This window comes from Aquarana catesbeiana, linkage group LG10 (genome assembly GCF_042186555.1).
Source record: "Aquarana catesbeiana isolate 2022-GZ linkage group LG10, ASM4218655v1, whole genome shotgun sequence".
Lineage (NCBI taxonomy): Eukaryota > Metazoa > Chordata > Amphibia > Anura > Ranidae > Aquarana > Aquarana catesbeiana.
In genome coordinates, this window is record NC_133333.1 from 115,003,850 (window position 1) to 115,027,935 (window position 24,086).

The window sequence follows — 24,086 nt, forward strand, 5'->3', positions numbered from 1 at the left end:
TATCTGCGTGAGCCGGTCGGAAACCAGTTAATTAATGCACTATTTGCACCGGTTTCCAGTTATTTTCAAATCAACCCAAGTGCCTTAGCAAACTAAATATCATTCACTTAGGGTTTACATTGAATTTCAGCAAAGGAGCCACCTTCATATCATAGGGCCTTATTTACTAAAGCAAATGAAGAGCAGGAATAAATTACTGCACTGCAGGGGGATTGGTATATGCGTCCCAACCCCCTGCTGTCCTGGCGTCCCTGTGTGCCCCCCTCCTCTGCAGCATTACCAGCTCTTCCCTCCTCCCCTCTCCCACCAGCAGCTGCTGAGGGCACATAAGGGGGATGTTGCAGAATGGAGACGGAGAGGTGGGGGGGGGGTTGTGCTGTAAATACGATCTATTTATTAGCCCCTTCCTTTCCTGAATGAACACAGTGTACGATTGGCACCAATCACTCACTGTGTCCATTCATCACTGAAGCAAAGTAAATTGTGTTTATTATGCTTCAGTTTGTGAATGAACAGCGAGCCTCAAATTGCTTCCCATTCATTTCCTGTCCAGTGCAGCCTTTCTCTCAAATGTGAGACACCAGGGATCTGATACTTCACCAAAGGCCCCCAACAAGGCTGTTAAAAAAAAAGGGGGTTGCCTTTTCAGGTAGGCTGTATGGGGCCTCATGATTTCTAAGAGCAGCCACTGCCTGCATGCACACATACGGGTATAAGTGATTGCAACCCCCGACCCTATCTAGCCGATGCACTGATGTTCAATGAGCACAGTGTTTGTGGACTTGCTATGCTGTGTGTTTTAAAGAACCCAACAATGCTGCTTGTGCCTTTTTGTTTTCCAATGAAGTGCTCTAAGGAATGCACGCATTGACACTTACGATGAAAATAAAACATGTATATGATCATCTTGCTTAGCAGTAACATGCACATACACCAACCAAAGCAACAGGTCTAGAAAAACGTATAAAAAGTGGCGTATGTGCAGATATTCATGGCTCCCGACTGTCCCTGATTTCGAGGGACTGTCCCTGATTTGGAGCAATGTCCCTCTGTCCCTCTTTCCTCCTCATTTGTCCCTCATTTTCGTCTCATCTATACAGTTATATATAGTTGTATATAAAATTCACTTTTTATCTTTCAAAAAGTGTTTCCCAGTGCTAAACCTTTCATTCAAATTCTAAATTGCTGCATTTGTACATTTTAAAAGCCAATATAAAGGAATAGAGGTGGTAAAAAAAACCCTTGTGGATTTAATGAACCTTTTATTTTGGTTAATTTTCCTTTAAGGGGGTGTGGCAGGGGGCATCTCCTATGCCTACATACGTTTGCTAGGAGGTGTCCCTCATTCCCATCTCAAAATGTTGGGTGGTATGGGTATTAATCATTGAACATCTATCCCAAACCAAGCATATGGAATGTCAAAGGCTGGCTATGTGTGATTGTCTGCGCATGCGAACAAAGATGCACACATACACAGTACAATTCTCCCCCTTGTATGATTCACTAAGGGCTTTGTTATATCTGTGCAACTTCAAGTGGCACTGACTTCAAAGTAGTCCCTGTACTACTTTGGTCCAACTTTGATGCGAGTTGAGGTCCGTGGACCACATTCCCTGAAATTGCTGTAAAATCGCATGACTTTCAAGTTGCAGCAGTGTGAAAGGGGCCGCTCCATTCACACTTGTGCGACTTGTCATGCAACTTTGGACATCAAAGTTGCATGACAAGTCTTTCCCCACGTTTTCCAATGATAACCATTTATATGTGTGCAAATTAAAGTTGCAGTAACTTCAAAATAGTTCATGCACTAATGGCCCCCTTTCACACTTGTGCAACTTTGCGAGTTGAGGTCCACAGACCTCACGTTTACACAGACATTTACCTGAAATTGCGTCAGAATCGCTGTAATAATCATGCGACTTTCAAGACGCTGCATTGTGAAAGGGGCCTAATTTGGTCCGAATTTCATGCAACTTGAGGGCCATAGACTTCAATGTTAACCCTCAGAAGTTGCATGAAAGTCGTACCTGATTGTTATACAATGCAACTTGTGTGCAATAGTTGTCCATTATCACTGGTCAAAGCCAAAGTCGTATGCAAGTTGCGCCCATCCAAAGTTGCAGCAAAGTTGCACTCCAAAGTCGGCGCAACTTTGTAGTCATACAAGTGTGAATGGAGCCTAAGGCCCCTTTCACGCAATTCCGCCCACAAAGATCCGCCTGTCCGTCTTTCAGGCAGATCTGAGCAGGTCACCCATTGACTTGTATGGGCAGGTGGATGTCAGAGGACATGTGTCCACTGACACCCACCTGCCATCCGATCCAACAAGATCCGCTGAAAGCAGACGGATGGCGATACGTTCGCCATTCGTCCAGCGGATCAGATGAAAATGGACATGCTGTCTGTTTTCATCTGATCCTCCCATAGAGAACAGCAGGGCTCTAATGGGTCCATCCCTGCACAGTGAGCGGAGACGGGCCAATGCTGCATCCACCTAGGTAAGTATGATGGGCAAAAAAAAAACCTTTACCCAAAAAACATTGGTGAAGGTGACATTTTCATTTTAGGCATGCCAGAGCTTTGCTAAAGTACATTGAGAAGCTGGAGTTTACATTCCATAGCATGCTACTTGTTGGTAAATATTGGGTACTTACGCTATAGCCTGTGTGTGCATTGCAATATCATAGTAAATATTGCACGGGTACACTTTTGATATCTGCGCACAGATAATGCATCAGAGCACGTGCAAATCCTTTAAGTAAATTAGTCTGGACTTTTTTGGTTGACCAGGTTGCACATATTCAGATATCCTTCCAGTATGAGGCATTACAGGTAGTACAAAACTGAATTACTGGGGATCACTGCACAAACTGTTGGCGCTCTATAAATTCTGTATAATAATAATAATAATTTCTCTCAACATTCCCAGAAAACAATGCAGAATAACCTTATTTATAACACAGCACAAAGGACGTATATGCGTACAATGCCTGAAGAACATAGTATGAATACACCGTCTTCTGTCCTTGTCTGAACAATTCCCCAGACCTTGATCCAGCTAGTTAGAGCAGAAGCATTGCAAACATTAGAAAATGTATGTGAAGAAACAGCACTGTGCTAAGGCACCTCTACAAGTTGTGTTCCCCGACTAAATTATAGAACAAATATGCGGCTGGCACACTAAAATCTACACCACAAAGTATGTAAAGTCCAATCTTTTTTTTAAAGATCACATCTAAGTGCAATGTTTCGGAGCCACACAAGTCATGTGAACAACACAACCTCTAAATGAGACTTTAAAGGGCACAGACAAATTTGTATATATAAAATGCAAGAAGTTTATTTCATACACATTAAAAAATGTACAAGAGTTAAAAACAATAATTGTGTTTCCAACAAGATGGTTGTTGCACACCTCCCAACTTTTGAACTTCAGAATGAGGGACGCTTGAGGGAGGAAGTGACCTGCGGTGTGTGTAGCGTGGCAAAATGGGTGTGGCCAATTGCTTAAGCAAGGGAGGGGCTAAAGGGGCATGGTTAAAATAATGGGCTTCCTTGTACTTGTAAAAAACTTTGATTGTTGTGCCACAAGCTGGAGTCTCACGGTCACAACCCCTAGCACCATCATTTAAAGAAAAAAAACAAAAAAAAATAACAAAATGCTTCTATTACAAATGGTTTTGCACAAACTGTGGAAGAGTGTGTCACACTAATAGTGGAAGGATTCAGTAGTGAGTTTCAGGAATTTCAATTTCAGGAGTGCGTTTTGTACAGAGTGCAAGGTTCAGGGCTGCATTTCATACACAGTGCAAGGTTCAGGAGCGCATTTTTGATACAGACTGCAAGGTTCAGGAATGCAATACGTACAGAGTGCAAGGTTCAGGAGTGCGCTATGTACAGACTGCAAGGTTCAGGAGTGCGTTTTGTACAGAGTGCAAGGTTCAGGGGTACATTTCATACATAGTGCAAGGTTCAGAGATGCAATACGTACAGAGTGCAAGGTTCAGGAGTGCGTTATGTACAGAGCGCAAGGTTCAGGAGTGTGATTTTTATACAGAGTGCAAGGTTCAGGAATGCAATATGTACAGAGCGCAAGGTTCAGAAGTGTGTTTTTTATACAGAGTGCAAGGTTCAGGAGTGCGTTTTTGATACAGAGTGAAAGGTTCGGGAATGCAATATGTACAGAGTGCAAGGTTCAGGAGTGTGTTTCGCACAGACAGCAAGGTTCAAGAGTGTGTTTCGCACAGAGTGCAAGGTTCAGGAGTGCATTTCACACAGAGTGCAAGGTTCAGGAGTGCGTTTCATACAGAGTGCAAAGTTCAGGAGTGCGTTATGTACAGAGTGCATGGTTCAGGGGTGTGTTTTTGATACAGAGTGCAAGGTTCAGAAGTGTGTTTTTTATACAGAGTGAAAGGTTCAGGAATGCAATATGTACAGAGTGCAAGGTTCAGAAGTGTGTTTTTGATACAGAGTGCAAGGTTCAGGAGTGCGTTTTTGATACAGAGTGAAAGGTTCAGGAATGCAATATGTACAGAGCGCAAGGTTCAGAAGTGTGTTTTTGATACAGAGTGCAAGGTTCAGGAGTGCGTTTTTGATACAGAGTGAAGGGTTCAGGAATGCAATATGTACAGAGTGCAAGGTTCAGGAGTGTGTTCTTGATACAGAGTGCAAGGTTCAGGAGTGCTTTTCGTACAGAGCGCCAGGTTCAGGAGTGCGTTACGTATAGAGTGCAAGGTTCAGGAGTGTGTTTTTGATACAGAGTGAAAGATTCAGGAATGCAATATGTACAGAGTCCAAGGTTCAGGAGTGTGTTTCACACAGACAGCAAGGTTCAAGAGTGTGTTTTGCACAGAGTGCAAGGTTCAGGAGTGCATTTCACACAGAGTGCAAGGTTCAGGAGTGCGTTTCCTACAGAGTGCAAGGTTCAGGAGTGCGTTACATACAGAGTGCAAGGTTCAGGAGTGTGTTTCGCACAGACTGCAAGGTTCAAGAGTGTGTTTTGCACAGAGTGCAAGGTTCATGGGTGCATTTCACACAGAGTGCAAGGTTCAGGAGTGCGTTTCCTACAGAGTGCAAGGTTCAGGAGTGCGTTTCCTACAGAGTGCAAGGTTCAGGAGTGTGTTACGTACAGAGTGCAAGGTTCAGGGGTGCGTTTTGGATAGAGGGCAATGTTCAGGAGTGTGTTTTTGATACAGAGTGCAAGGTTCAGGAGTGCTTTTCGTACAGAGCGCCAGGTTCAGGAGTGCGTTACGTATAGAGTGCAAGGTTCAGGAGTGTGTTTTTGATACAGAGTGAAAGGTTCAGGAATGCGATATGTACAGAGTGCAAGGTTCAGGAGTGTGTTTCACACAGACTGCAAGGTTCAGGAGTGTGTTTCGCACAGACTGCAAGGTTCAAGAGTGCGTTTCGCACAGAGTGCAAGGTTCAGGAGTGCATTTCACACAGAGTGCAAGGTTCAAGAGTGCGTTTCGTACAGAGTGCAAGGTTCAGGAGTACGTTACATACAGAGTACAAGGTTCAGGGGTGCGTTTTTAATACAGAGTGCAAGGTTCGGGAATGTATTACGTACAGAGTGCAAGGTTTAGAAATACAATACATGCAGAGTGCAAGGTTCAGGAGTGCATTTCGTACAGAGTGCAAGGTTCAGGAGTGCGTTTCCTACAGAGTGCAAGGTTCAGGAGTGCGTTTCCTACAGAGTGCAAGGTTCAGGAGTGCGTTACGTACGGAGTGCTAGGTTCAGGGGTACGTTTTGGATACAAAGTGCAAGGTTCAGGAGTGTGTTTTTGATACAGAGTGTAAGGTTCAGGAGTGCGTTACATACAGAGTGCAAGGTTCAGGAGTGTGTTTTTGATACAGAGTGCAAGGTTCAGAAATGCATAGACTGCCTGACAAAGGGGGCAGAGCCCCACATATCGGCCCCGCCCATCCCTGAGATCAGAGGTTGAATTCAACAGCTCCACTCACTCTCACTGCGGCCGTATGCCCGCTGGCTTGTCCACCAATCCCTAGCTATGCTGGATGGATGTTCACAATGCTGCATGTCCTGCTAGGCTGTCAGCAATGGAGTAATGTGGGACAAAGTCCCAGTACCTCAGGACCACGGGACAAAGGTTGAAATGCGGGAAAGTCCTGCCCAATTCGGAACTGTTGGGGGGTATGTTGTTGGTAGAAATACAGAGATAACTATATACTTCTGTCCACAAGTTGGAGAATTTGCTGAGAAGATGGCAGGGGATAAAATGTTCAGACAGACTGGGCCCCCCCCAGTTACTCCCTGCTGGAAGGACTCATCACCTTTATGTGCAACTGTCTGAACATTTTATTCCCTGCCATCTTCTCAGCAAAGTCTCCAGCCATTTATTCAAAAGTTGAGTGAAACATACTGATGCAAACTCCCTCCTTCTCATGCTGAGGTTTTCTTCTGGGCTATCTGGGCACTCCGGTCAGTCCTCTCTACTGATATAGTACAAATCTGTCTTCCTTGTTGAAGACTGGGTGCAATGTTGGGGTCCCCCAGTGGACAGAGAGACTGAGGCTACGACAGCCTTCTTTGGTGGATTCTGGGCAGCACCCAACAGCAAAATTCCTTCACTTGTGATGATTTTTTTATATGATCTGGTTCTGTGCTTGATTTTTTTTGCCCATGTGGATAATTTTTTTTTTTAAATTTATTTATGTTACTTATATAGTGCCGTCAATTTACGCAGCGCTTTACATATACATTGTACATTCACATCAGTCCCTACCTTCAAGGAGCTTACAATCTAAGGTCCCTAACTCAGATTCATATATACTAGGGACAATTTAGACAGGATCCAATTAACCTACCAGCATGTCTTTGGAGTGGGGGAGGAAACCGACGCAGGCACAGGGAGAACATGCAGACTCCAGGGTGGTTGGGATTTGAACCAGCTACCCTTCTTACTGCTAGGCGAAAGTGCTACCTACTACACCACTGTGCCATAACCACTTATATTAACCATCTACCCCTTAAGAAGAAAGTTGAAATCTATTTATTTTGAAACGCGTTGGGTGATTTCTGTCTCCTTGATTGTACGTGTGGACAGAAGTATATGGTTCTCTCTGTATTTCTACCAACAACCATCTTGTCAAAACCACATTTATTCTTTTTAACTCTTGTACATTTTTTATTGTGTATCAAATAAACTTCTTGTATTTTATATATACATATTTGTCTATGCCCTTTAAAGTCCCATTTAGAGGTTGTGTTGTTCTAAGTGTTTTTGAGCATTAGCATCCTATTCCCCCTTAGCAACATTTTGACCCCTAAGGTATCACAAGTCATGTGATGACATTCCTGACAAAGGGCTCGTTTGCAGCTTTGAAACATCGTTCTGATGTGTGGTCTTTTCACTGAGATGTGATCTTTTATTGCACATGATTGGGTATTCTTTCCAATGTGAAGCTTTACCTCGATCACTAAGCTCTGGAGCAACTGCCTTTAGTAAATCACCCCATTGTGTGCAAACAGCTGCAGCTGTCAGATTTGTAATCTGTACAATCTTTGGCCAGCACTGCCACTGTTTACATCTACCTGCTTATCTGAGTGGTGTGACTGACCCTGGATGCAGCCAGTGTGCTTCCAGGGTTGGCATTTTTGTAACGTTTTGGGTGCAGCTAACTGGCCAGTTTGTAAGCGGCCATAGCACAAGGTGTTGATGCATCCAGAGGCAGCATTTGACCATCTCTGCAGCAAACTAACTGCACTTGCCTGTGTGAATGTAGACCAAAATTTAAATGGTCATTTTAACTCATTCGACACATAGGCAACACATTTGTAGACATGCTGAAGGCAGTGGCAGTGTGTGTCTGCAGAAAATCTAACAAACCAAAAAAATGGCAGCTGCTCAAATCAACCTCTACCTAGTCAGGTGCACATGGGTAGGGCAATACACAAAACAATGCAAAAATTCTCACTTAATCTACCTACTGTGTGTGTGTGTGTGGGGGGGGGGGGCGCTTTTCTTTCTGCTACTCTTTGCAGATTGCAGGTAAAGTTTTATATTGATGTGCTTAGAATATGTGTTCTGCACAGGCCTTTTTTTGTGCCAGAACGTGCCTCCCAGAACTGGCATAAGCTTTGTTCTGGAATGTACCATAGTTATCAAGGGGCCTGGTTTCTGCAGGTCTTGAATCCTGTCCCATGAGCTGTCTTGAAGAACTCGGGACACGTGGACTTTGCAGAGAGGCCGTGGTTTGCTGGGTGCTAGAGAAACAGATGTGCAGGTATGAAAACACAAAACACCAATACTTGGAGGAGCTACCACTGACCAGCGGTGCTGGGGGGTGTATATTTCACTGCCAATGTCCACCAATGAAGGGGTGTACATTTCAATGCCACTGACCGCCAATGGTGGGGAGTACCTTTTAATGCCATGGACCACCAATGGAGGGAGGTACATTTCAATGCCATTGACCACCAGAGGCGGAGGTTACATTTCAATACCACTGACCACCAGTGGAGGGGGGTACATTTTAATGTTGCTGACCACCAGTGAAAGGGGGTACATTTCAGTGCCACCGACCAACAATGGAGGGAGTTAAATACTGACCACCAATGCCAGTAGGAGTTAAGAAGTAATGCCACTGACACCATTACAGAGTTTTTTATATTGTAGCTAATGACACCAATGCTGTTGGTAATTATTGCTCCCTCTGACACCCACAGTGGGGGCTTATTTAAATCCTACCCCCTCGTCAGTATACTTTCAGGCCCTATTTTGTCTAACTTATGGGCAAACGAAGGAGGAGAATGTGCAAAACTACAGGCCATACGCCGTGAAGCCACATTTGATTGACCAAACCCACTTTTGTCCATGCCCACAAGTGTTCAGGGAGGGGAGGTAATTGCATCTTGTCTCTAACATAAAAAGCCCTGGTTCTGTATAAGAGTGTTTTCTACTTACTAGCTTGCTTTATGTTGGAATTATACTGATTAGTTTCGGTATGCAAATATACTTAATGAATGCAGATCATGTCCTATGATATGCAAATACCACAAATGAATATTCAGTGTAAATTCAGTGTCAGCAGATCTGCAGGGAACAGCATGCTTTTCCAGCCTCCTCCTAGGGTGCAAGCTGCGGCAGGCAGGGTGTATTTGAGATTGGCTAAATTAGGGAGCTACTAAGCAGGCCCATTTTAAACAGGTGTTATTAAAAAATAATAATCAAATAATTTTGAATTAAGTTAAGAAGACCTGTGTATGTACTTTGATCTCGATTTAGGAAAGCCATACATACTGTATACAGTTTTTTCTGTCCAGCACCAAAAAAATGTGTCCCATTATGTATCCATTCTTACATGTCATAGTACTTTTATAGAGCTCATGCTATTTTCTAGGACTGAACTGTCAAACCTTAACCCCAGGCAGGTAGAAATAACACAATAAACATTTTAGGTTTATTAAATATTAATTATAGACATTTTTAAATGTAACGAGTTTAAATACCTTAATCTCTTGTAATTCCCTGTACAGCAGCACTTAGAATGAAAAAGGGGCAGTACTTGGGGGGCAGTCTTGTGCTACATTCATATGTGCTGTCAAGGAACTCACTGACAGATGACCCCATCAGTCTGCTGCTGCTCCTTCGCTGTCCAGTCACAGACTGTGGCAAGGAGGTGACCTTGCTGTGTTGCATAAATGCAGTACAGAAAAATCAGGTTACCAAACTGGCTGTGCTGTGCGTCAGCATGTGTAAATTTCAGGACTGGATACATAGAAATGCAAATCCCTGATAAAACTGTTCTAATGCATGTATTTCAGTGGTGTATTCAGCAGTTTAGCTGGAGTTAAGCCTAGGTTCACACTAGTGTTGCTGCATAGTAATGCGTCTTTCAGTGCGTGCTTGTAGCGCGTTTATGCATGTTTTTGATGTTTTCATGTGACTTAATGAAGTGTTTTTGTTTTGGCCAATATCTGCTGTGACATCATTGTTGCTAGGAGGAAAAGATTTGATTTTGGACCCCAAAATGCATGTACGTGTTTTTTTCATGTGCTCCCATTAAAGTCGATGGGGCCAAAAATGCAAAGTGCACTTGCAAAGTGCACAGTCTATTTGATAAATCAACTGAGGTTGATTTATCAAATAGCAATTGCACTCATTTTGCTTAGTAAATGTAATACGATGAAGCCTTAATTTGTAGAGAACATGCAATCAGGTACAAAGGAATTTTTAAAAAAGCGCATTTTTGCTTTTACATGATTGGATGATAGAAATCAGCAGAGCTTCACTACATTTGCTAAGCTCTGGGGAAAATGAGTGCAACTGCACTTTAAAAGTTCACAGTCTATTTGCCACCCCTCTAGGTAGCACCAAAAGAAGCACATGCACCTTTTACAAATTGCACTGCACCATGTTGCATTAATGTGATCAGGTACCATAGAGAATAATGTGACTTCCATTTTTACGTATGGCAGTGTGATGACAGTCACGAAAATTTGCAGTATGAAAGGGAAGTTAGTTTCAAATCTATTTAAAACAATCAGACTAACTGGTCAGTCATACAGACCTAGTGTGACCCGCTTGTCGCAGCCCTTTCTGTGCAGTGGTCAAGTGTCAGTGTGACAGCAGACATTTGGGGCACCACTGATAGAAGAAAATTCCTTTTTTGTTATGCTCCATCTTCAGTGCATTAAAGTGGACCTTCACTTATAAACTCAACTTCCTCTCTTCTGCTCCCCACTACCTCTCTTTTTTCACAATGGGAGACATTTTTTCTTTTATCAAATACTTTATTATTATTACAGATATTTATATAGCACCAACAATTTACATATATATTGTACATTCACATCAGTCCCTGCCCTCAAGGAGCTTACAATTTAAGGGCCCTAACTCACATTTGAACATACACATACAAGGGCCAATTTAGACAGGAGACAATTAAATTACCAGCATGACAATCCAATCTCCCCTCCCCCCCTGTCCGAGCCGGAGAGTGCCGGATGGCTGAACCACTGCGGTTGAGCCATCCATGGTCACAGTTGTGGCTGGTGGGTTGGTTGGTCTTCTCCTCCGGCCGTGCTCACCTCTCTCCTCCTCCTCCCTCCTCCCTCCTCCCTCCTCCCTCCTCCCTCCTCCTCCCTCCTCCCTCCTCCCTCCTCCCTCCTCCTCCCTCCTCCCTCCTCCCTCCTCCTCCTAGGCGTCCAATAAGATCACCTGGCGTTTTGGCCAATTGGGAAAAGGGTCTCATGAACCTCTTTCCGATTGGCGGGGAGGCAATTCAGTGTGAAAATCGCGAATATTTATTTGCTATTGTCAGACAACTGGGTGGGCTCGGAGCACAGTGCTCTGCGCCCCCGAGACCACCCTTTTTGGAAGCCTATTAGAGCCTCTAGCTCTAATCACATGCTTAACACCCCCCCCCCATTGGAATCCATGCATCCGGCGCCCTGTATGTTGATTAGAGGCTGGACGCATTAGTGGGGGGGCGGCTTCCTTGTGCTCCTAATGGATGGGCTGCCACTGTTTTGGGGTGTTGGAGGAACCTGGAATACCCAGAGGAAACCATGCAGGCACAGGGAGAGCACGCAAACTCCATGTAGGTAGTGCCATGGCTGGGATTTGAACCAACGACCCTAGTGGTGCCAGGTGTAATATTTTCTGTTTTGTCTTTTTATTTAGGGCTGCCCCTTCTTCCAGATTCCTCACCTAAGCAGAGATGGTGTATATCGGCCACCTACAGCCTCTGGGGTTATATATGTCACACATTACAAGAGGCTGTGAAGTTAAAGTATTGCATTCTTCTCAGCCTGAGTCATATTCAAGACCTTTGGCACTTCTGCTTATGTGCGGGATTAAAGTGGTTCTAAAGTCTTGTTTATTATTTATTTTTTAGCCCTAATGTATTGCCTGCACTTTACCTGAGCCTGTCAGTGATCCAGCACTTTCCTGGCTTCAGGTCTTCTCTCCATTCTCTTCCTCTTCTCAAAGGGGCTTGGGCAGCAGGGAGCCATTTCCTCCTGCGGCTATTAATCAGATGCTGTGAGAAGGCAGCGGGGCCAAGCTGCGTGTGTTAGTGGACACACACAGCCCGCCTCAGTAGCGAGCCTGTAGGTGTGCCCCCATAGAAGAGGAGGAGCCTGGAGTACTGGCAGGGGACCCCAGGAGAGGAGGTTTGGGATCACTGTATGCAAAACCATTGCACAGAGCAGAAAAGTATGAACCTGTTTGTTATTTTAAAGTTAAAAAATCCAGCATTTACAATCGCTTTAATGGGAGCATCATCAGGGGGTTGAGTGTGCAAACACAGAGGAGACAGCCGCCTCCTGATTCAAGATGGCAGCATGGAATAGGTTTTATATGGAATGTAAAATTCATGGGTAGGAGTGAAGTCTCTCTTGAATGAATGCCATAGTTCCTAGTTTATTCTATTTCTTACAAGGATCTGTGTGATTTTAAATGGAAAGCAAAGGAGTGTGCTTTCTTGTGCTGGGCCATTACCTAATAAATGGCTGTTCACCACCCTATGACCAGATCTAATCAATAACTGTGAATTAATGTTCAGTAATGAGATTAAAAGCAGCTAAATGATAATTTGTTGGTAGATAACAGTATTTTACACCATCTTGTAATTATAGACTCAATCTTCTTAGGGCGTGCTCACATGGTTGCCTTTTATTTCAGTCTTCATTTAATCATTTACTTTTTTAACAAAGAAGATATTATACATGGTTATTTTGTATGACTGTTTATCTTCATAAATGTTAGTACCACTGGGGTTAATGTTTCTCTCTCTTTTTTTTTCTGCCTGTAATTCGATTGGGGGGAATTTTTCTCACTCCCTGGCCCTGTGACAACAGAAGATCTATAGAAGGCACAGGCACCAATCAAAATAATGACATAATTTCAAACCCCTCCCCACTGTATTAAAATATGTGTTTACTATAAACGGTACCCCAACTGAAGTTCTAGCAGGACAGAACATGAGGAGCAATAAAACCTAAACTGAAGTTCTGAAGCTTTCCCATTTCTGTTTACCTTCAAGTATATAAATTATTCTAATTTTCTGGATTGACCATGAAATATGTCCTAAATTGAATTAGAATGATGTTAGCTTGAGACTTTTAAAATCGTTTAAAAGAAGAATCCAATATTTAAGAAGGATGGGTGATTAAATGAAATGGAATGTTCTTAAGACTTTATTCCAAAGGAAGACACCCATGTGATCCCACCATACTGGTATTGAGATGAGGTGACATCACCTCTTCTTGGGTTCTTGTGTGGTTTGCAGTGGTGGTACAGTAAGTACATCATGTAGACAAAATAGCTGCTCTTTCTGCTCAAAGATCTTTTCACTGTGCCTCTTACTCAACTGACTTAACCCATCTTCATAAATTTTTAAACTCCAACATTTATACCTTACACCTAGCTTTACTCTTTCTCCTGGTCTTACTTAAAAGCTGCACCTTACCTACTTTCCTAAAGCAAACCTGTGCTTTGCTCAATCAGGATGAAGCACAGGTTCACTTTAAAGTGGAACTAAACCACACTTAAATTTTGGGGCCCAAGAGCTCTTGCCATAACACATTTACCTTGCAAAGGCCCCCCTCCAGTAATGATCTCTCCTGTCCCTGATACTTTCATATTATTCTCCCAATCTTCTTCAGTGTCCTGAGTCTTCAGCCATCTTATTTGGTTGGTTAGGATGATGTTACATCTGCAAATACATACTCAAGGCATATCAAGTATGTAACAATAATTTTCTTATTCAATTTCCTTTGGATTTACCTTCAACTATGTAGTACAAGGGCCTGCCTAATTGCATACAATTTGAAAGTGATTAGGTTTGACCTCATATTATATGGTTTTGGTAAAAGGAAAATCATACAAGAAAATTGTATAGTGTATGGCCAGACCACATACGCACGGGCCGAAAATCAGGCACTATTGGCCAATATAAGCCGGATATATTTAGCCCGTGTGTACGGCAGCTGGTCCGACAGAAGCCTTAAGGTCCGGGCAATGGCTGAGAGCGCTGACCAGTGTGTTCTGTCAGAACACAATAGCTAAGTGGGGGATATCGCTGTACTAACATCCGATAGTCCAGTTGGGTTAAATGAAAAAAAAAAAACTGCTTGTGTGTACCAGACCTAAGAGAAAACAGAACCGAGGCATGCCAAAAATGTACACTGAGCTGAACATACATTTATGGCCCATTCACGCCAGGTACTTTGGGCATGCCATCAACCGTTTAGCAGTGCTGCTGGTGTGAACGAGCCCTCAGAAGGTCTTGTTCACACTAGCAGGTAAAACAATTGCAGAAAACACATCCAATTACAGCAATATTTTTTGCAGGCTTTACTTCCACTTTAAGCTCCACCTTAAACCTTACAAAAATTAGTCAATACCCATAATTGCTCAGCAAGGTGCTTGACTGCTGAGAAGCATGGGCTCATTTATGACTAACTAATAAACCAATACCTTGCCTCCCCAAAAAGACACAGAAGCTGATTAAGTTGGATTTAGGGCAGGACCACAGCTTTATTGAACTTTTCAAAAGTACAACTTTCCAAATGTACCAAACAATGCCAGTCACAGTATACCATGAGCACCAATAAATATAAACTCACATAGTCTAAGAGGCCTGTCTGTACCATCAGTGCCAGACAGGCATTAGACTAACCCCAGAATTTACCAAACAACATGCCAGTCATAGTATACCGTATGCACCCATAAACATAAACTTACATAGTCTAAGAGGCCTGTCCTTACCATCAGTGCCAGACAGGCATTAGACTGACCCCAGAATTTAACTTGAGGGCATAGCCCATAAAGCAACATCGATTGCTGGCAAGGTCAAAACTGCCAATAAAGCTGTGACAAAACATCACAACGGATGGGAGGGTAGGCAACTCTCAACGTGACAGCTGAATCTCCTCAGAGCAGTTGGATGTGCCTCAGCATAGCCTTTTCCTGGAGTTCAGGCTCCACCCAGTCACCTCAGGTTTTGTAGCCAATCCTAAGGGAGCTACTTAACTTCCCTTTTAGGTTCACACCCACAGGGATGCCATGCTTCCAGCAGTCAAGGCTCCCTTTCCCTAAAGGCGGTTCAAGGGGCCTTCATTCTTTGCTTTGAGCCATGCAGTGCTAATAAGACATACACAGAGAGCAGAATGTATGGGCTTTGATCCTGCCGCTCATTTTTCTTTTTGGATTTTCAACATCTGCCCAGAATTTTGCCCCTCCTATCCAAGGATGCACTGAAGCTAAAGCCATTGTCAGAAACATAATCCACCAGTGTGCTGCTGCTTATCAGACACACAGGCACTCTCTAGTCAATTGACTGGGTTAAATTGTGAAAATAAGTCTTTTTTTTATATTATTTAACTAAAATAACCTTTTTTAAAACTGGGCACTAGCGGACGGTATTAGAGATGGTGGGTGGGCTGATAGCCTGCTCACTAATTACATTCCCGTGCTCTGCTGTATTCCAAGAAGCAAAGAGTGACAACACTGCAGCGATTCTCTGGAGAACAAATTGCGTTGTCACACTGTAAAAAAAAAATAGAATTCAACTGATCTATAGTGGGGTAAAAAAGTATTTAGTCAGCCACCAATTGTGCAAGTTCTCCCACTTAAAAAGATGAGAGAGGCCTGTAACTGTCATCATAGGTATACCTCAACTATGAGAGACAAAATGTGGAAACAAATCCAGACAATCACATTGTCTGATTTTTGAAAGAATTTATTTGCAAATTATGGTGGAAAATAAGTATTTTTCAATATCAAAAGTTCATCTCAATACTTTGTTATATATCCTTTGTTGGCAGACAGAGGTCAAACGTTTTCTGTAAGTCTTTACAAGGTTGTCACACACTGTTGCTGGTATGTTGGCCCATTCCTCCATGCAGATCTCCTCTAGAACAGTGATGTTTTGGGGCTGTCGCTGGGCATCACAAACTTTCAACTCCCTCCAAAGGTTTTCTATGGGGTTGAGATCTGGAGACTGGCTAGGCCACTCCAGGACCTTAAAATGCTTCTTACGAAGCCGCTCCTTCGTTTGGGATCATTGTCATGCTGAAAGACCCAGCCACGTTTCATCTTCAATGCCCTTGCTGATGGGAGGAGGTTTGCACTCAAAATATCACGATACATGGCCCCATTCATTCTTTCATGTACACGGATCAGTCGTCCTGTTCCCTTTGCAGAGAAACAGCCCCAAAGCATGATGTTGCCACCCCCATGCTTCACAGTAGGTATGGTGTTCTTTGGCTGCAACTCAGCATTCTCTCTCCTCCAAACACGACGAGTTGTGTTTCTACCAAACAGTTCTACTTTGGTTTCATCTGACCATATGACATTCTCCCAATCCTCTTCTGGAACATCCAAATGCTCTCTAGCAAACCTCAGATGGGCCCGGACATGTACTGCTTAAGCAGGGGGACACGTCTGGCACTGCAGGATCTGAGTCCCTGGCGGCGTAGTGTGTTACCGATGGTAGCCTTTGTTACGTTGGTCCCAGCTCTCTGCAGGGCATTTACTAGGTCCCCCCGTGTGGTTTTGGGATTTTTGTTCACCGTTCTTGTGATCAGTTGGACCCCACGGGGTGAGATCTTGCATGGAACCCCCGATCGAGGGAGATTATCAGTGGTCTTGTATGTCTTCCATTTTCTAATTATTGCTCCCACGGTTGATTTCTTCATACCAAGCTGCTTGCCTTATGCAGATTCAGTCTTCCCAGCCTGGTGCAGGTGTACAATTTTGTTTCTGGTGTCCTTCGACAGCTCTTTGGTCTTCACCATAGTGGAGTTTGGAGTGTGACTGTTTGAGGTTGTGGACAGATGTCTTTTATACTGATAACAAGTTCAAACAGGTGCCATTAATACAGGTAATGAGTGGAGGACAGAGGAGCCTCTTAAAGAAGAAGATACAGGTCTGTGAGAGCCAGAAATCTTGCTTGTTTGTAGGTGACCAAATACTTATTTTCCACCATAATTTGCAAATAAATTCTTTCAAAAATCAGACAATGTGATTGTCTGGATTTGTTTCCACATTTTGTCTCTTATAGTTGAGGTATACCTATGATGACAATTACAGGCCTCTCTCATCTTTTTAAGTGGGAGAACTTGCACAATTGGTGGCTGACTAAATACTTTTCGCCCCACTGTACTAGCGGTATCGCCAAGTATTTAAACTATCTTATAGTGGGGACTTTTACAAACAAGATATGCCATAGTACTGCATTTTTGGAATTTCTTTGTGGTTCCTAACGCTTGGGTATACAAGTGCTGCAGCCAAGTTTGTATTCATTAGTCATCACAAAGAAGTTCATTTCAATTAGTGCAGCTATAGATGCTGCACAGTTATATATCTTTTTCCTCCTAATTTTAAATTGACATTCATTTGCGTTCTGTGTTAATTTAGAAAGAAAATATCAAATATTCTGCTTTAAGACACAATGGTGTTGATTTTCTAAAAGCAAATAGGCCCCAGAGCTTAGTGAATGTGGTGAAAATTGACTTTGCAAAAAATCCCCAACCACAAGCAAGAAAAAAAAAAATCTTTTTTTTTGCTTACACATAATTTATTGATGGAAGTCAGCAGAGCTTCATTTCATTCACTAAGCAAAAGCCCCATACACAGGGGCTGAATGAAAACCAGCAGCTGACCGACTCCTGAACAGCACTCTCAGCCAATGACAGAGAGCGCTGATCTCAGTGTTCTGGCGGGGAGGCCGTTCCTCTGTCAGAACACAACAGCTCAGTGAGGGAGATCGCTGTACTAACTTTGGATGGTTGGTACAGTGGCCTCTAACCATAGCTCAGTTTTTTTTTTTCATTCAACTTGCTGGGTTGAATGAAAAAAACTTGTAGTGTGTACCAGGCATAAGGACAAATTTCCTTGCAAAGTGAAAATTACCTTGCAAAGAGAACAGCCTGTTTGCCTTTAGTAAATCAACCCCTATTGACCCTAAATATACTAAAGGAATAGAGCAAGATGACTTTGCAAAGTGAATTCTTACTTTGCAGGGGGATTTTCCTTTAGTGAATACTGTTATTGTTATCTGTTTTTACTCATTTCTGATGAAGCCAGCGCCCTGAAAAAAGAGGAACAAACTACCCTGACACGTTATTCTATGACCTAATGGCCTGTGTAACTGATCGATTTATATAGTGTATCTGTGGGATTGTTAGCGCAGCACAGGCTGTTTCCCTAATTAACTCACCTTATCTGTTCTATGTATGGCAGCTGGTCTTCTGCAAATAGTTATATTGGTCTTGGGCGTCTACTTTTTTCTAAATTGCACCTATCTCCTTTTTTGATTAAAGAGAAGGAGAGAATTTATGATAGCTTAGAAAACTGTGCATGCAGTATATACAGAATCAAAAGCTTAACAAGGAACTTCACTCTACCTAGATAAAATTACATATCAGACCCCTAATAGTTGAAAAAAAAAAACAAAAACAAAAAACTTCTATTCCTTGGAGCCCAGCGTTGTCTTAGCCAAAGCTCTCCTTTTAATGCTCTGCTCCTGTGCCTCCATCTTGAAACGAAATCCCACGCAACTGCAGACATGCTGCGGGTCTTTTCTAGGTTCTGTAGATCTGGTAGAGACCCGCAGTGTGTCTGCACATGAGCAGAATCTTGAGCTGAAACCCTGCCGCTGGAGATATAAGGTAGACATCCCAGGAGGTGGTGGTGGCTGGATGGACATATGTCATCCTTGCCTAGGCAACGATTCAGCAAGTGGAACTCCCCAAGTTCTAAAAAAGGTTAGTTACTGTTTAAGGGAAAAATATCCAATTGTGTAATAGCGCAGGAGGGAGAGGCAGATTAAAGGACGTGCCTTTCATGTGTGAGGTACGCTTTGATTTATACTTTCACACACTGAATGGAAATGGAAATTACATTTTCAGTGAACTTATATTTTCTTATTTTCATGAGTGTATGTCTACACAGATTATCCTTCTAGTGGTATTCTGCAGGCCAAACAAGTACAGTTGTAAATTGCTAGTAACGCATTGTGAAATATGGAATTTTTGAGGCACAACTATTAAAAAATATACTTTCTTTATTCAATTCAGTATAAAAACATACTAATATACCATACAATATTCCATATAATAGATCCATGATACAATCTTATTTATTGATTTCACCAAAACATTTTGTAAAAGTGATACACATATATGCTGGTCTTTTCGTGGCCCGATGTGTTTCATGGAATACTCCACTTCTTTAGGAGTCGCCAGCCTATTATTGTATCAAAATTGATCTGAAGAAAAGGTATGCATGTACATGCAAGTGAAAAGACAGGAGCATTAACCTCCCTGGCGGTATGATTATGTCAGATTTTTGAATCTCAAAGCGGTACATTGTTTCGCATAGAAATTTGGCGTTTTATATTGTAGGCCTGTAATTCTTAGTAATAACACACTTAAATCTGCCCAAACAAGAGTCTAGTAGACATCCCAGGTATGACAAAGTTTGAAACACAAAATCATAAATTATAAAAAATAATAATATAATAATAATAAAATGAATTTCCCCACGATTCACTATCGCTCAATTCTGAAAGTGTTCTAATTTACTATCACTGTTTTCTAGCTGGTCTTTTGATGCTGGTTTTTGATGTAAAGGGACACTTTTTGGTTGCCATGGACATTCTCAAGTTTCCCGGCAGAAAGAACAGTATATATCAGCAGTCCCCAACCTTTTTGATACTGGGGACTGGCTGCGTGAAAGAAAATTATGCCAAGGCATGGGGGGGGGGGGGTGCGTTTTCTCGTGGGCGATTTGTTGAGGCAATGGCTGGTGTTTGTGCTTCAATCATCATGGGACCATAGTTGATATGGTGTCAGGATGATTGAAGCACATAATTTCTATTATTACATTGTAGTAAAAAAGAAATAGTTCAACTCACCATAATGCAGAATCAGGGGAGCCCTGAGTGTGTCACATGCCACCGTCGCCTGCCACCAAATTCAGCTTGTCGCCATCGCCTGCCAACAGTTGCAGCTTGTCACTTGCCCCTGTCGCATACCAACAGATGCAGCTTATCACTTGCCAGGTGCCGCTTGTCTCTTGCCAGATGCAGCTTGTCACTTGCCAGGTGCGGATTGTCACTTGCCAGGTGCAGCTTGTCACTTGCCAGGTGCGGATTGTCGCTTGTCACTTGCCAGGTGCGACTTGTCTCTTGCCAGATGCAGCTTGTCACTTGCCAGGTGCGGCTTGTCACTTGCCAGATGCAGCTTGTCACTTGCCAGGTGCGGATTGTCACTTGCCAGATGCAGCTTGTCACCTGCCAGGTGCGGATTGTCACTTGCCAGGTGTGGCTTGTCACTTGCCAGGTGCGGCTTGTCACTTGCCAGATGTGGCTTGTCACTTGCTAGATGCGGCTTTTCACTTGCCAGGTGCGGCTTGTCACGTGCCAGGTGAGGGTGGAACAGCAGTGATGTGGAGCAGGCAGTGAGAGATGTCATCTCTCTGCTCACCCGCCGAATCTCAGTATAGTGTTCTCGGCCAGCTTTGAGGACTGGACAGTGGTGATGCGGGGCGGGCGGTGAGAGATGACATCATCTCTCTGCTCGCACGCAGCACCTCAGACAGTGTTGTGTTTGCGGCTGGCTGTGAGGGCAGAACAGCTGTTATGCGGGGCAGGCGGCAAGAGGTGGTGTCATCTCTCTGCTTGCCTGCCGCCGCACCTCTGAAAGTGCAGCCTTCGTGGCGGCCCAGCTGCAAACAGGCTATGGCCTGGTAGTGGGCCGCGGCCCGGGGGTTGGGGACCCCTGTTATATATAATATAAAACTGCATGCAGGGCACTGGACAAAGCACTAGTGCCAAAAGGGAGGTGGAATTATTTGATACAGTAATGTAATCTGTAAGATTACAGTGTACTGTATGTGTTATGTTTTTTGTACTTTGTGAATTTGCCACCAGAGCCCGGAACACAGAGCATTAGGCGGAGGATCCGCCGGAGGACACAGCGGGCGGACATCGCAGGATCCTGGTGACAAGGTAAGTATGCTGTACCAGGAAGAGGTTTGCCCTAAGTTTTGAACTGTTCACCATCACTGCATGATTCCCCCCTGCCCATCTCCATATACTGCCCACCCACAGACTAATGGTCCCCAATATCGGTGTTTGCAAGCTTGCGCCAGTACCATTCCCTTGTATGTACATACATGTACAGATGTATTTTTAGTCAGTCTGCCCTGACTAATAAATTTGCATGAACATAGGGGAACAATAAAACACAATTGCAGAGCTGGGAATGAAACAAATTCTACTTTTGCAGTTTGGCCCCACTCATTTAGTCTGGGGGTTTAGGGATAAGGGGTATTACTTACTTTATTTCTGCCTCCAACAGGCTTCCTCAATCCATGCAACTGGTCCCCCACAGCATCCCTTCATATCAGCTTCTTGCCGCAGTTGCATGCGTGCCTCCTCATGTACATTGTAGGGTTTATAGTTCTGCCCTGTGCGTGATGACTTTGAGGTTCCACCTACAGTTCAGAACTTGGACAGTGCCAAAGTAGGTCAGACCGAGGGGTTGGGTAAGTGATTAAACCTTATCCATGCCCTTCTAGACAAAACAAGCATTTAAACATTGCAGTATGAATTCTAAATCTAAAGCTTGGTCTTGTCTCATTCCTGGAGTTCAGCTTTAAAGACAAAAAGCATATGTGAGTACAAGCTAGACACAAATGTACCTGCCCCCATGCGCATAGGAATTATCAGCATTTCTGAATGAAGGTCTCCAAAATATGGTTGGAGGTCCATCAATGTCATAAGATAGTACCATTCAACAAACAAAACTTACACCTTTTTACAATTTCAGGCGTTTAGTATTAAATAATAGAAATAAAATAAATGCATGTAAACCTCTAGAATAGTGATATTTATTAAAAAAAAAAAAAACAGAAGTCAAGTATCACAAGTAATGAGGCTGATTTAATGAAGAAGTAGAGTATGATCACTTTGCAGAGCGAATGTTCATTTAACATAATGATGGGTATTTAACAAATAATGTGTCGCTTCTTTTGCTTCGTTTGGTGGTCATCTAATGACTAAGGGCATTTAAAATGACCCAGTTCTTTGCAAAAAAGCAAAGGTAAATCTTGGGCATTAGGAGTAATCAGCAGTAATACTGTGATTCCCAATCACAGCCCTACAAACTATGCCAATTGGGTGCTTTGTCTGCTCTCCCTACATGGCAGTCAACATTTCCTGTGCAACCAATTTCCAGCCTTGAGCATTATAATATGCAAGGTAGTTGACGTACCTAAGCCTATGCAAATACCAACTTTCATAAATGTGTTTTTTGCATAGGATCTTCAGCGTGTGTTTAGAGAGATTAATATTAACGCTGCAGGTAAGCTGTGGTACATTTTGGTGTCTCATATAAAGCCTAGCCTTTTGACTTTAATACCAGTGCAGAGTCATTTAAACTTTTCTCCACAGCGATGGCCAGTGTAATCCCCAAATCATTTTCATACAGATATAACTTTTTTCTTATAATCATTCCCCAAACACAAATTCCAAAATAACCTTGACATTAAACTGCACTTACCTCTTTATTTAACTCCCCCATATAATCACAGCACAATTCATCTCAGTTAATTACCGTTGATTAATGTCCTTACTGCTGAGTGTTGATTTAATTTATTTTACCAGTTCACCTCCTGTTTTGTTACCTGTGCCCACTTTTAATGAATTATCTCATCAGTTTTTGAAGCATATCCATCTTTCCTTTAGCGAAGAACTGTCCTAGAAACTGGAGTGCATGAATAAAACTAAAGTTATACAGTAGCTACTATGGAACTTTTCTAGTGTTGCCAGGGTTTCCCATCTATAGGGGTAACCCATCATACCCTCTCATCCCACTAATCATGTGCGGTTTCTTGGATATGCACGCTTACTATGGACAGCAAAATTGGTATTGCAATATCGGATAATGTATAATGTATCTACATTACTATAGATCCAGATTTCATTTTGAACTATTGGCTATCAGGGGATTTAATAAAGCTCTAACCACACTTTTCTTGAGTTATGGCTCTTTAAAATGGCCTGTGCCAGATAAAAAAATCTCTGATGCCTGTTTTAGTAGTTCTAAATAGCACCAGTTTGTAAAATTATTGCAATTCCAAAATTACCACTTCCAGTTCCTAGATAATGAAACTTGACGTTGGTTTACAGAGACAGGCACAGTGCCTGTAACTGTATGCTGTGTAGCAGAGTGGTATGTTTGTCACCACTACGCCCTCCCCACCTGTCACTGGTGTCTGTATCTTCACTACAGACATTCAACTCTGATGGAGAGGGTGTACCCCCGAAACACATCAGCGACACATCATTGGGTGTTATCTGTACCTGTCTAGGGCCACGTTCTAATACAGAATCAGTCTAAACAGAACAGCTTTGGTGAGTAAGTAGAATGGGAAATCACCTGCCAATAAAAACAAATGGCAATGAGTTAATATTTACATATGTAGTGCTTGGATTCGGCTTCATTTTAATGCAAGTAGTTATCTCAGAGTGAATTTAGAACTTTAGGCTGAAAGACGGGCTAAACAAATTTTGTCTAAATACAACAGGTATATCCATTTTTACTTGAATCGTGGTTTCATTTGTTTATCTCTTCTAGATCTGGATGGTAACTCAACACGAAATGACCTGTGAAGCGGGGGTTGTCTTTAAGGCTAGGTTTAGACGTGCAGCTATATTGCATGTCTAAACGTGTATAGCCCACCACCCCGGTGACTACTGCACCAACATGTCGCATCTCTGTGCAATGCACACAGTTGCAGAGCATTTGCAGCATGTCCCCATTCAGTTGAATGGGACATGTACTGAATGGTACTTACCACACCCCTACTCCATGGTGCACATTTATAAAACCGTTTCAGCAAACATTCATTGGTGGTGACTCAGACATTGCCATTTAAAACCCATTCATTGAGAAGATTTGGCTTTGGCTGTGTGCACTGCTTTATAATCTGCTGCTTGTGCATTCTTAGCATTAAAAAACAATGTGTTTCAAATTGCTAAAAATGTAATCTCTTGGATTTGCTGAATTTATTGCATGCGTTTGTAGCTGGGTTTGCTGCTGACTG

General features: G+C 42.8%; 1 protein-coding gene across 3 annotated transcripts in view; it reads left to right on the forward strand.

Moving 5' to 3' along the window:
- Positions 1 to 24,086, forward strand: part of DSCAML1 (DS cell adhesion molecule like 1) — a 440,889-nt gene that overhangs the window by 84,871 nt on the left and 331,932 nt on the right. The gene's annotated exons all lie outside the window — the stretch shown is intronic.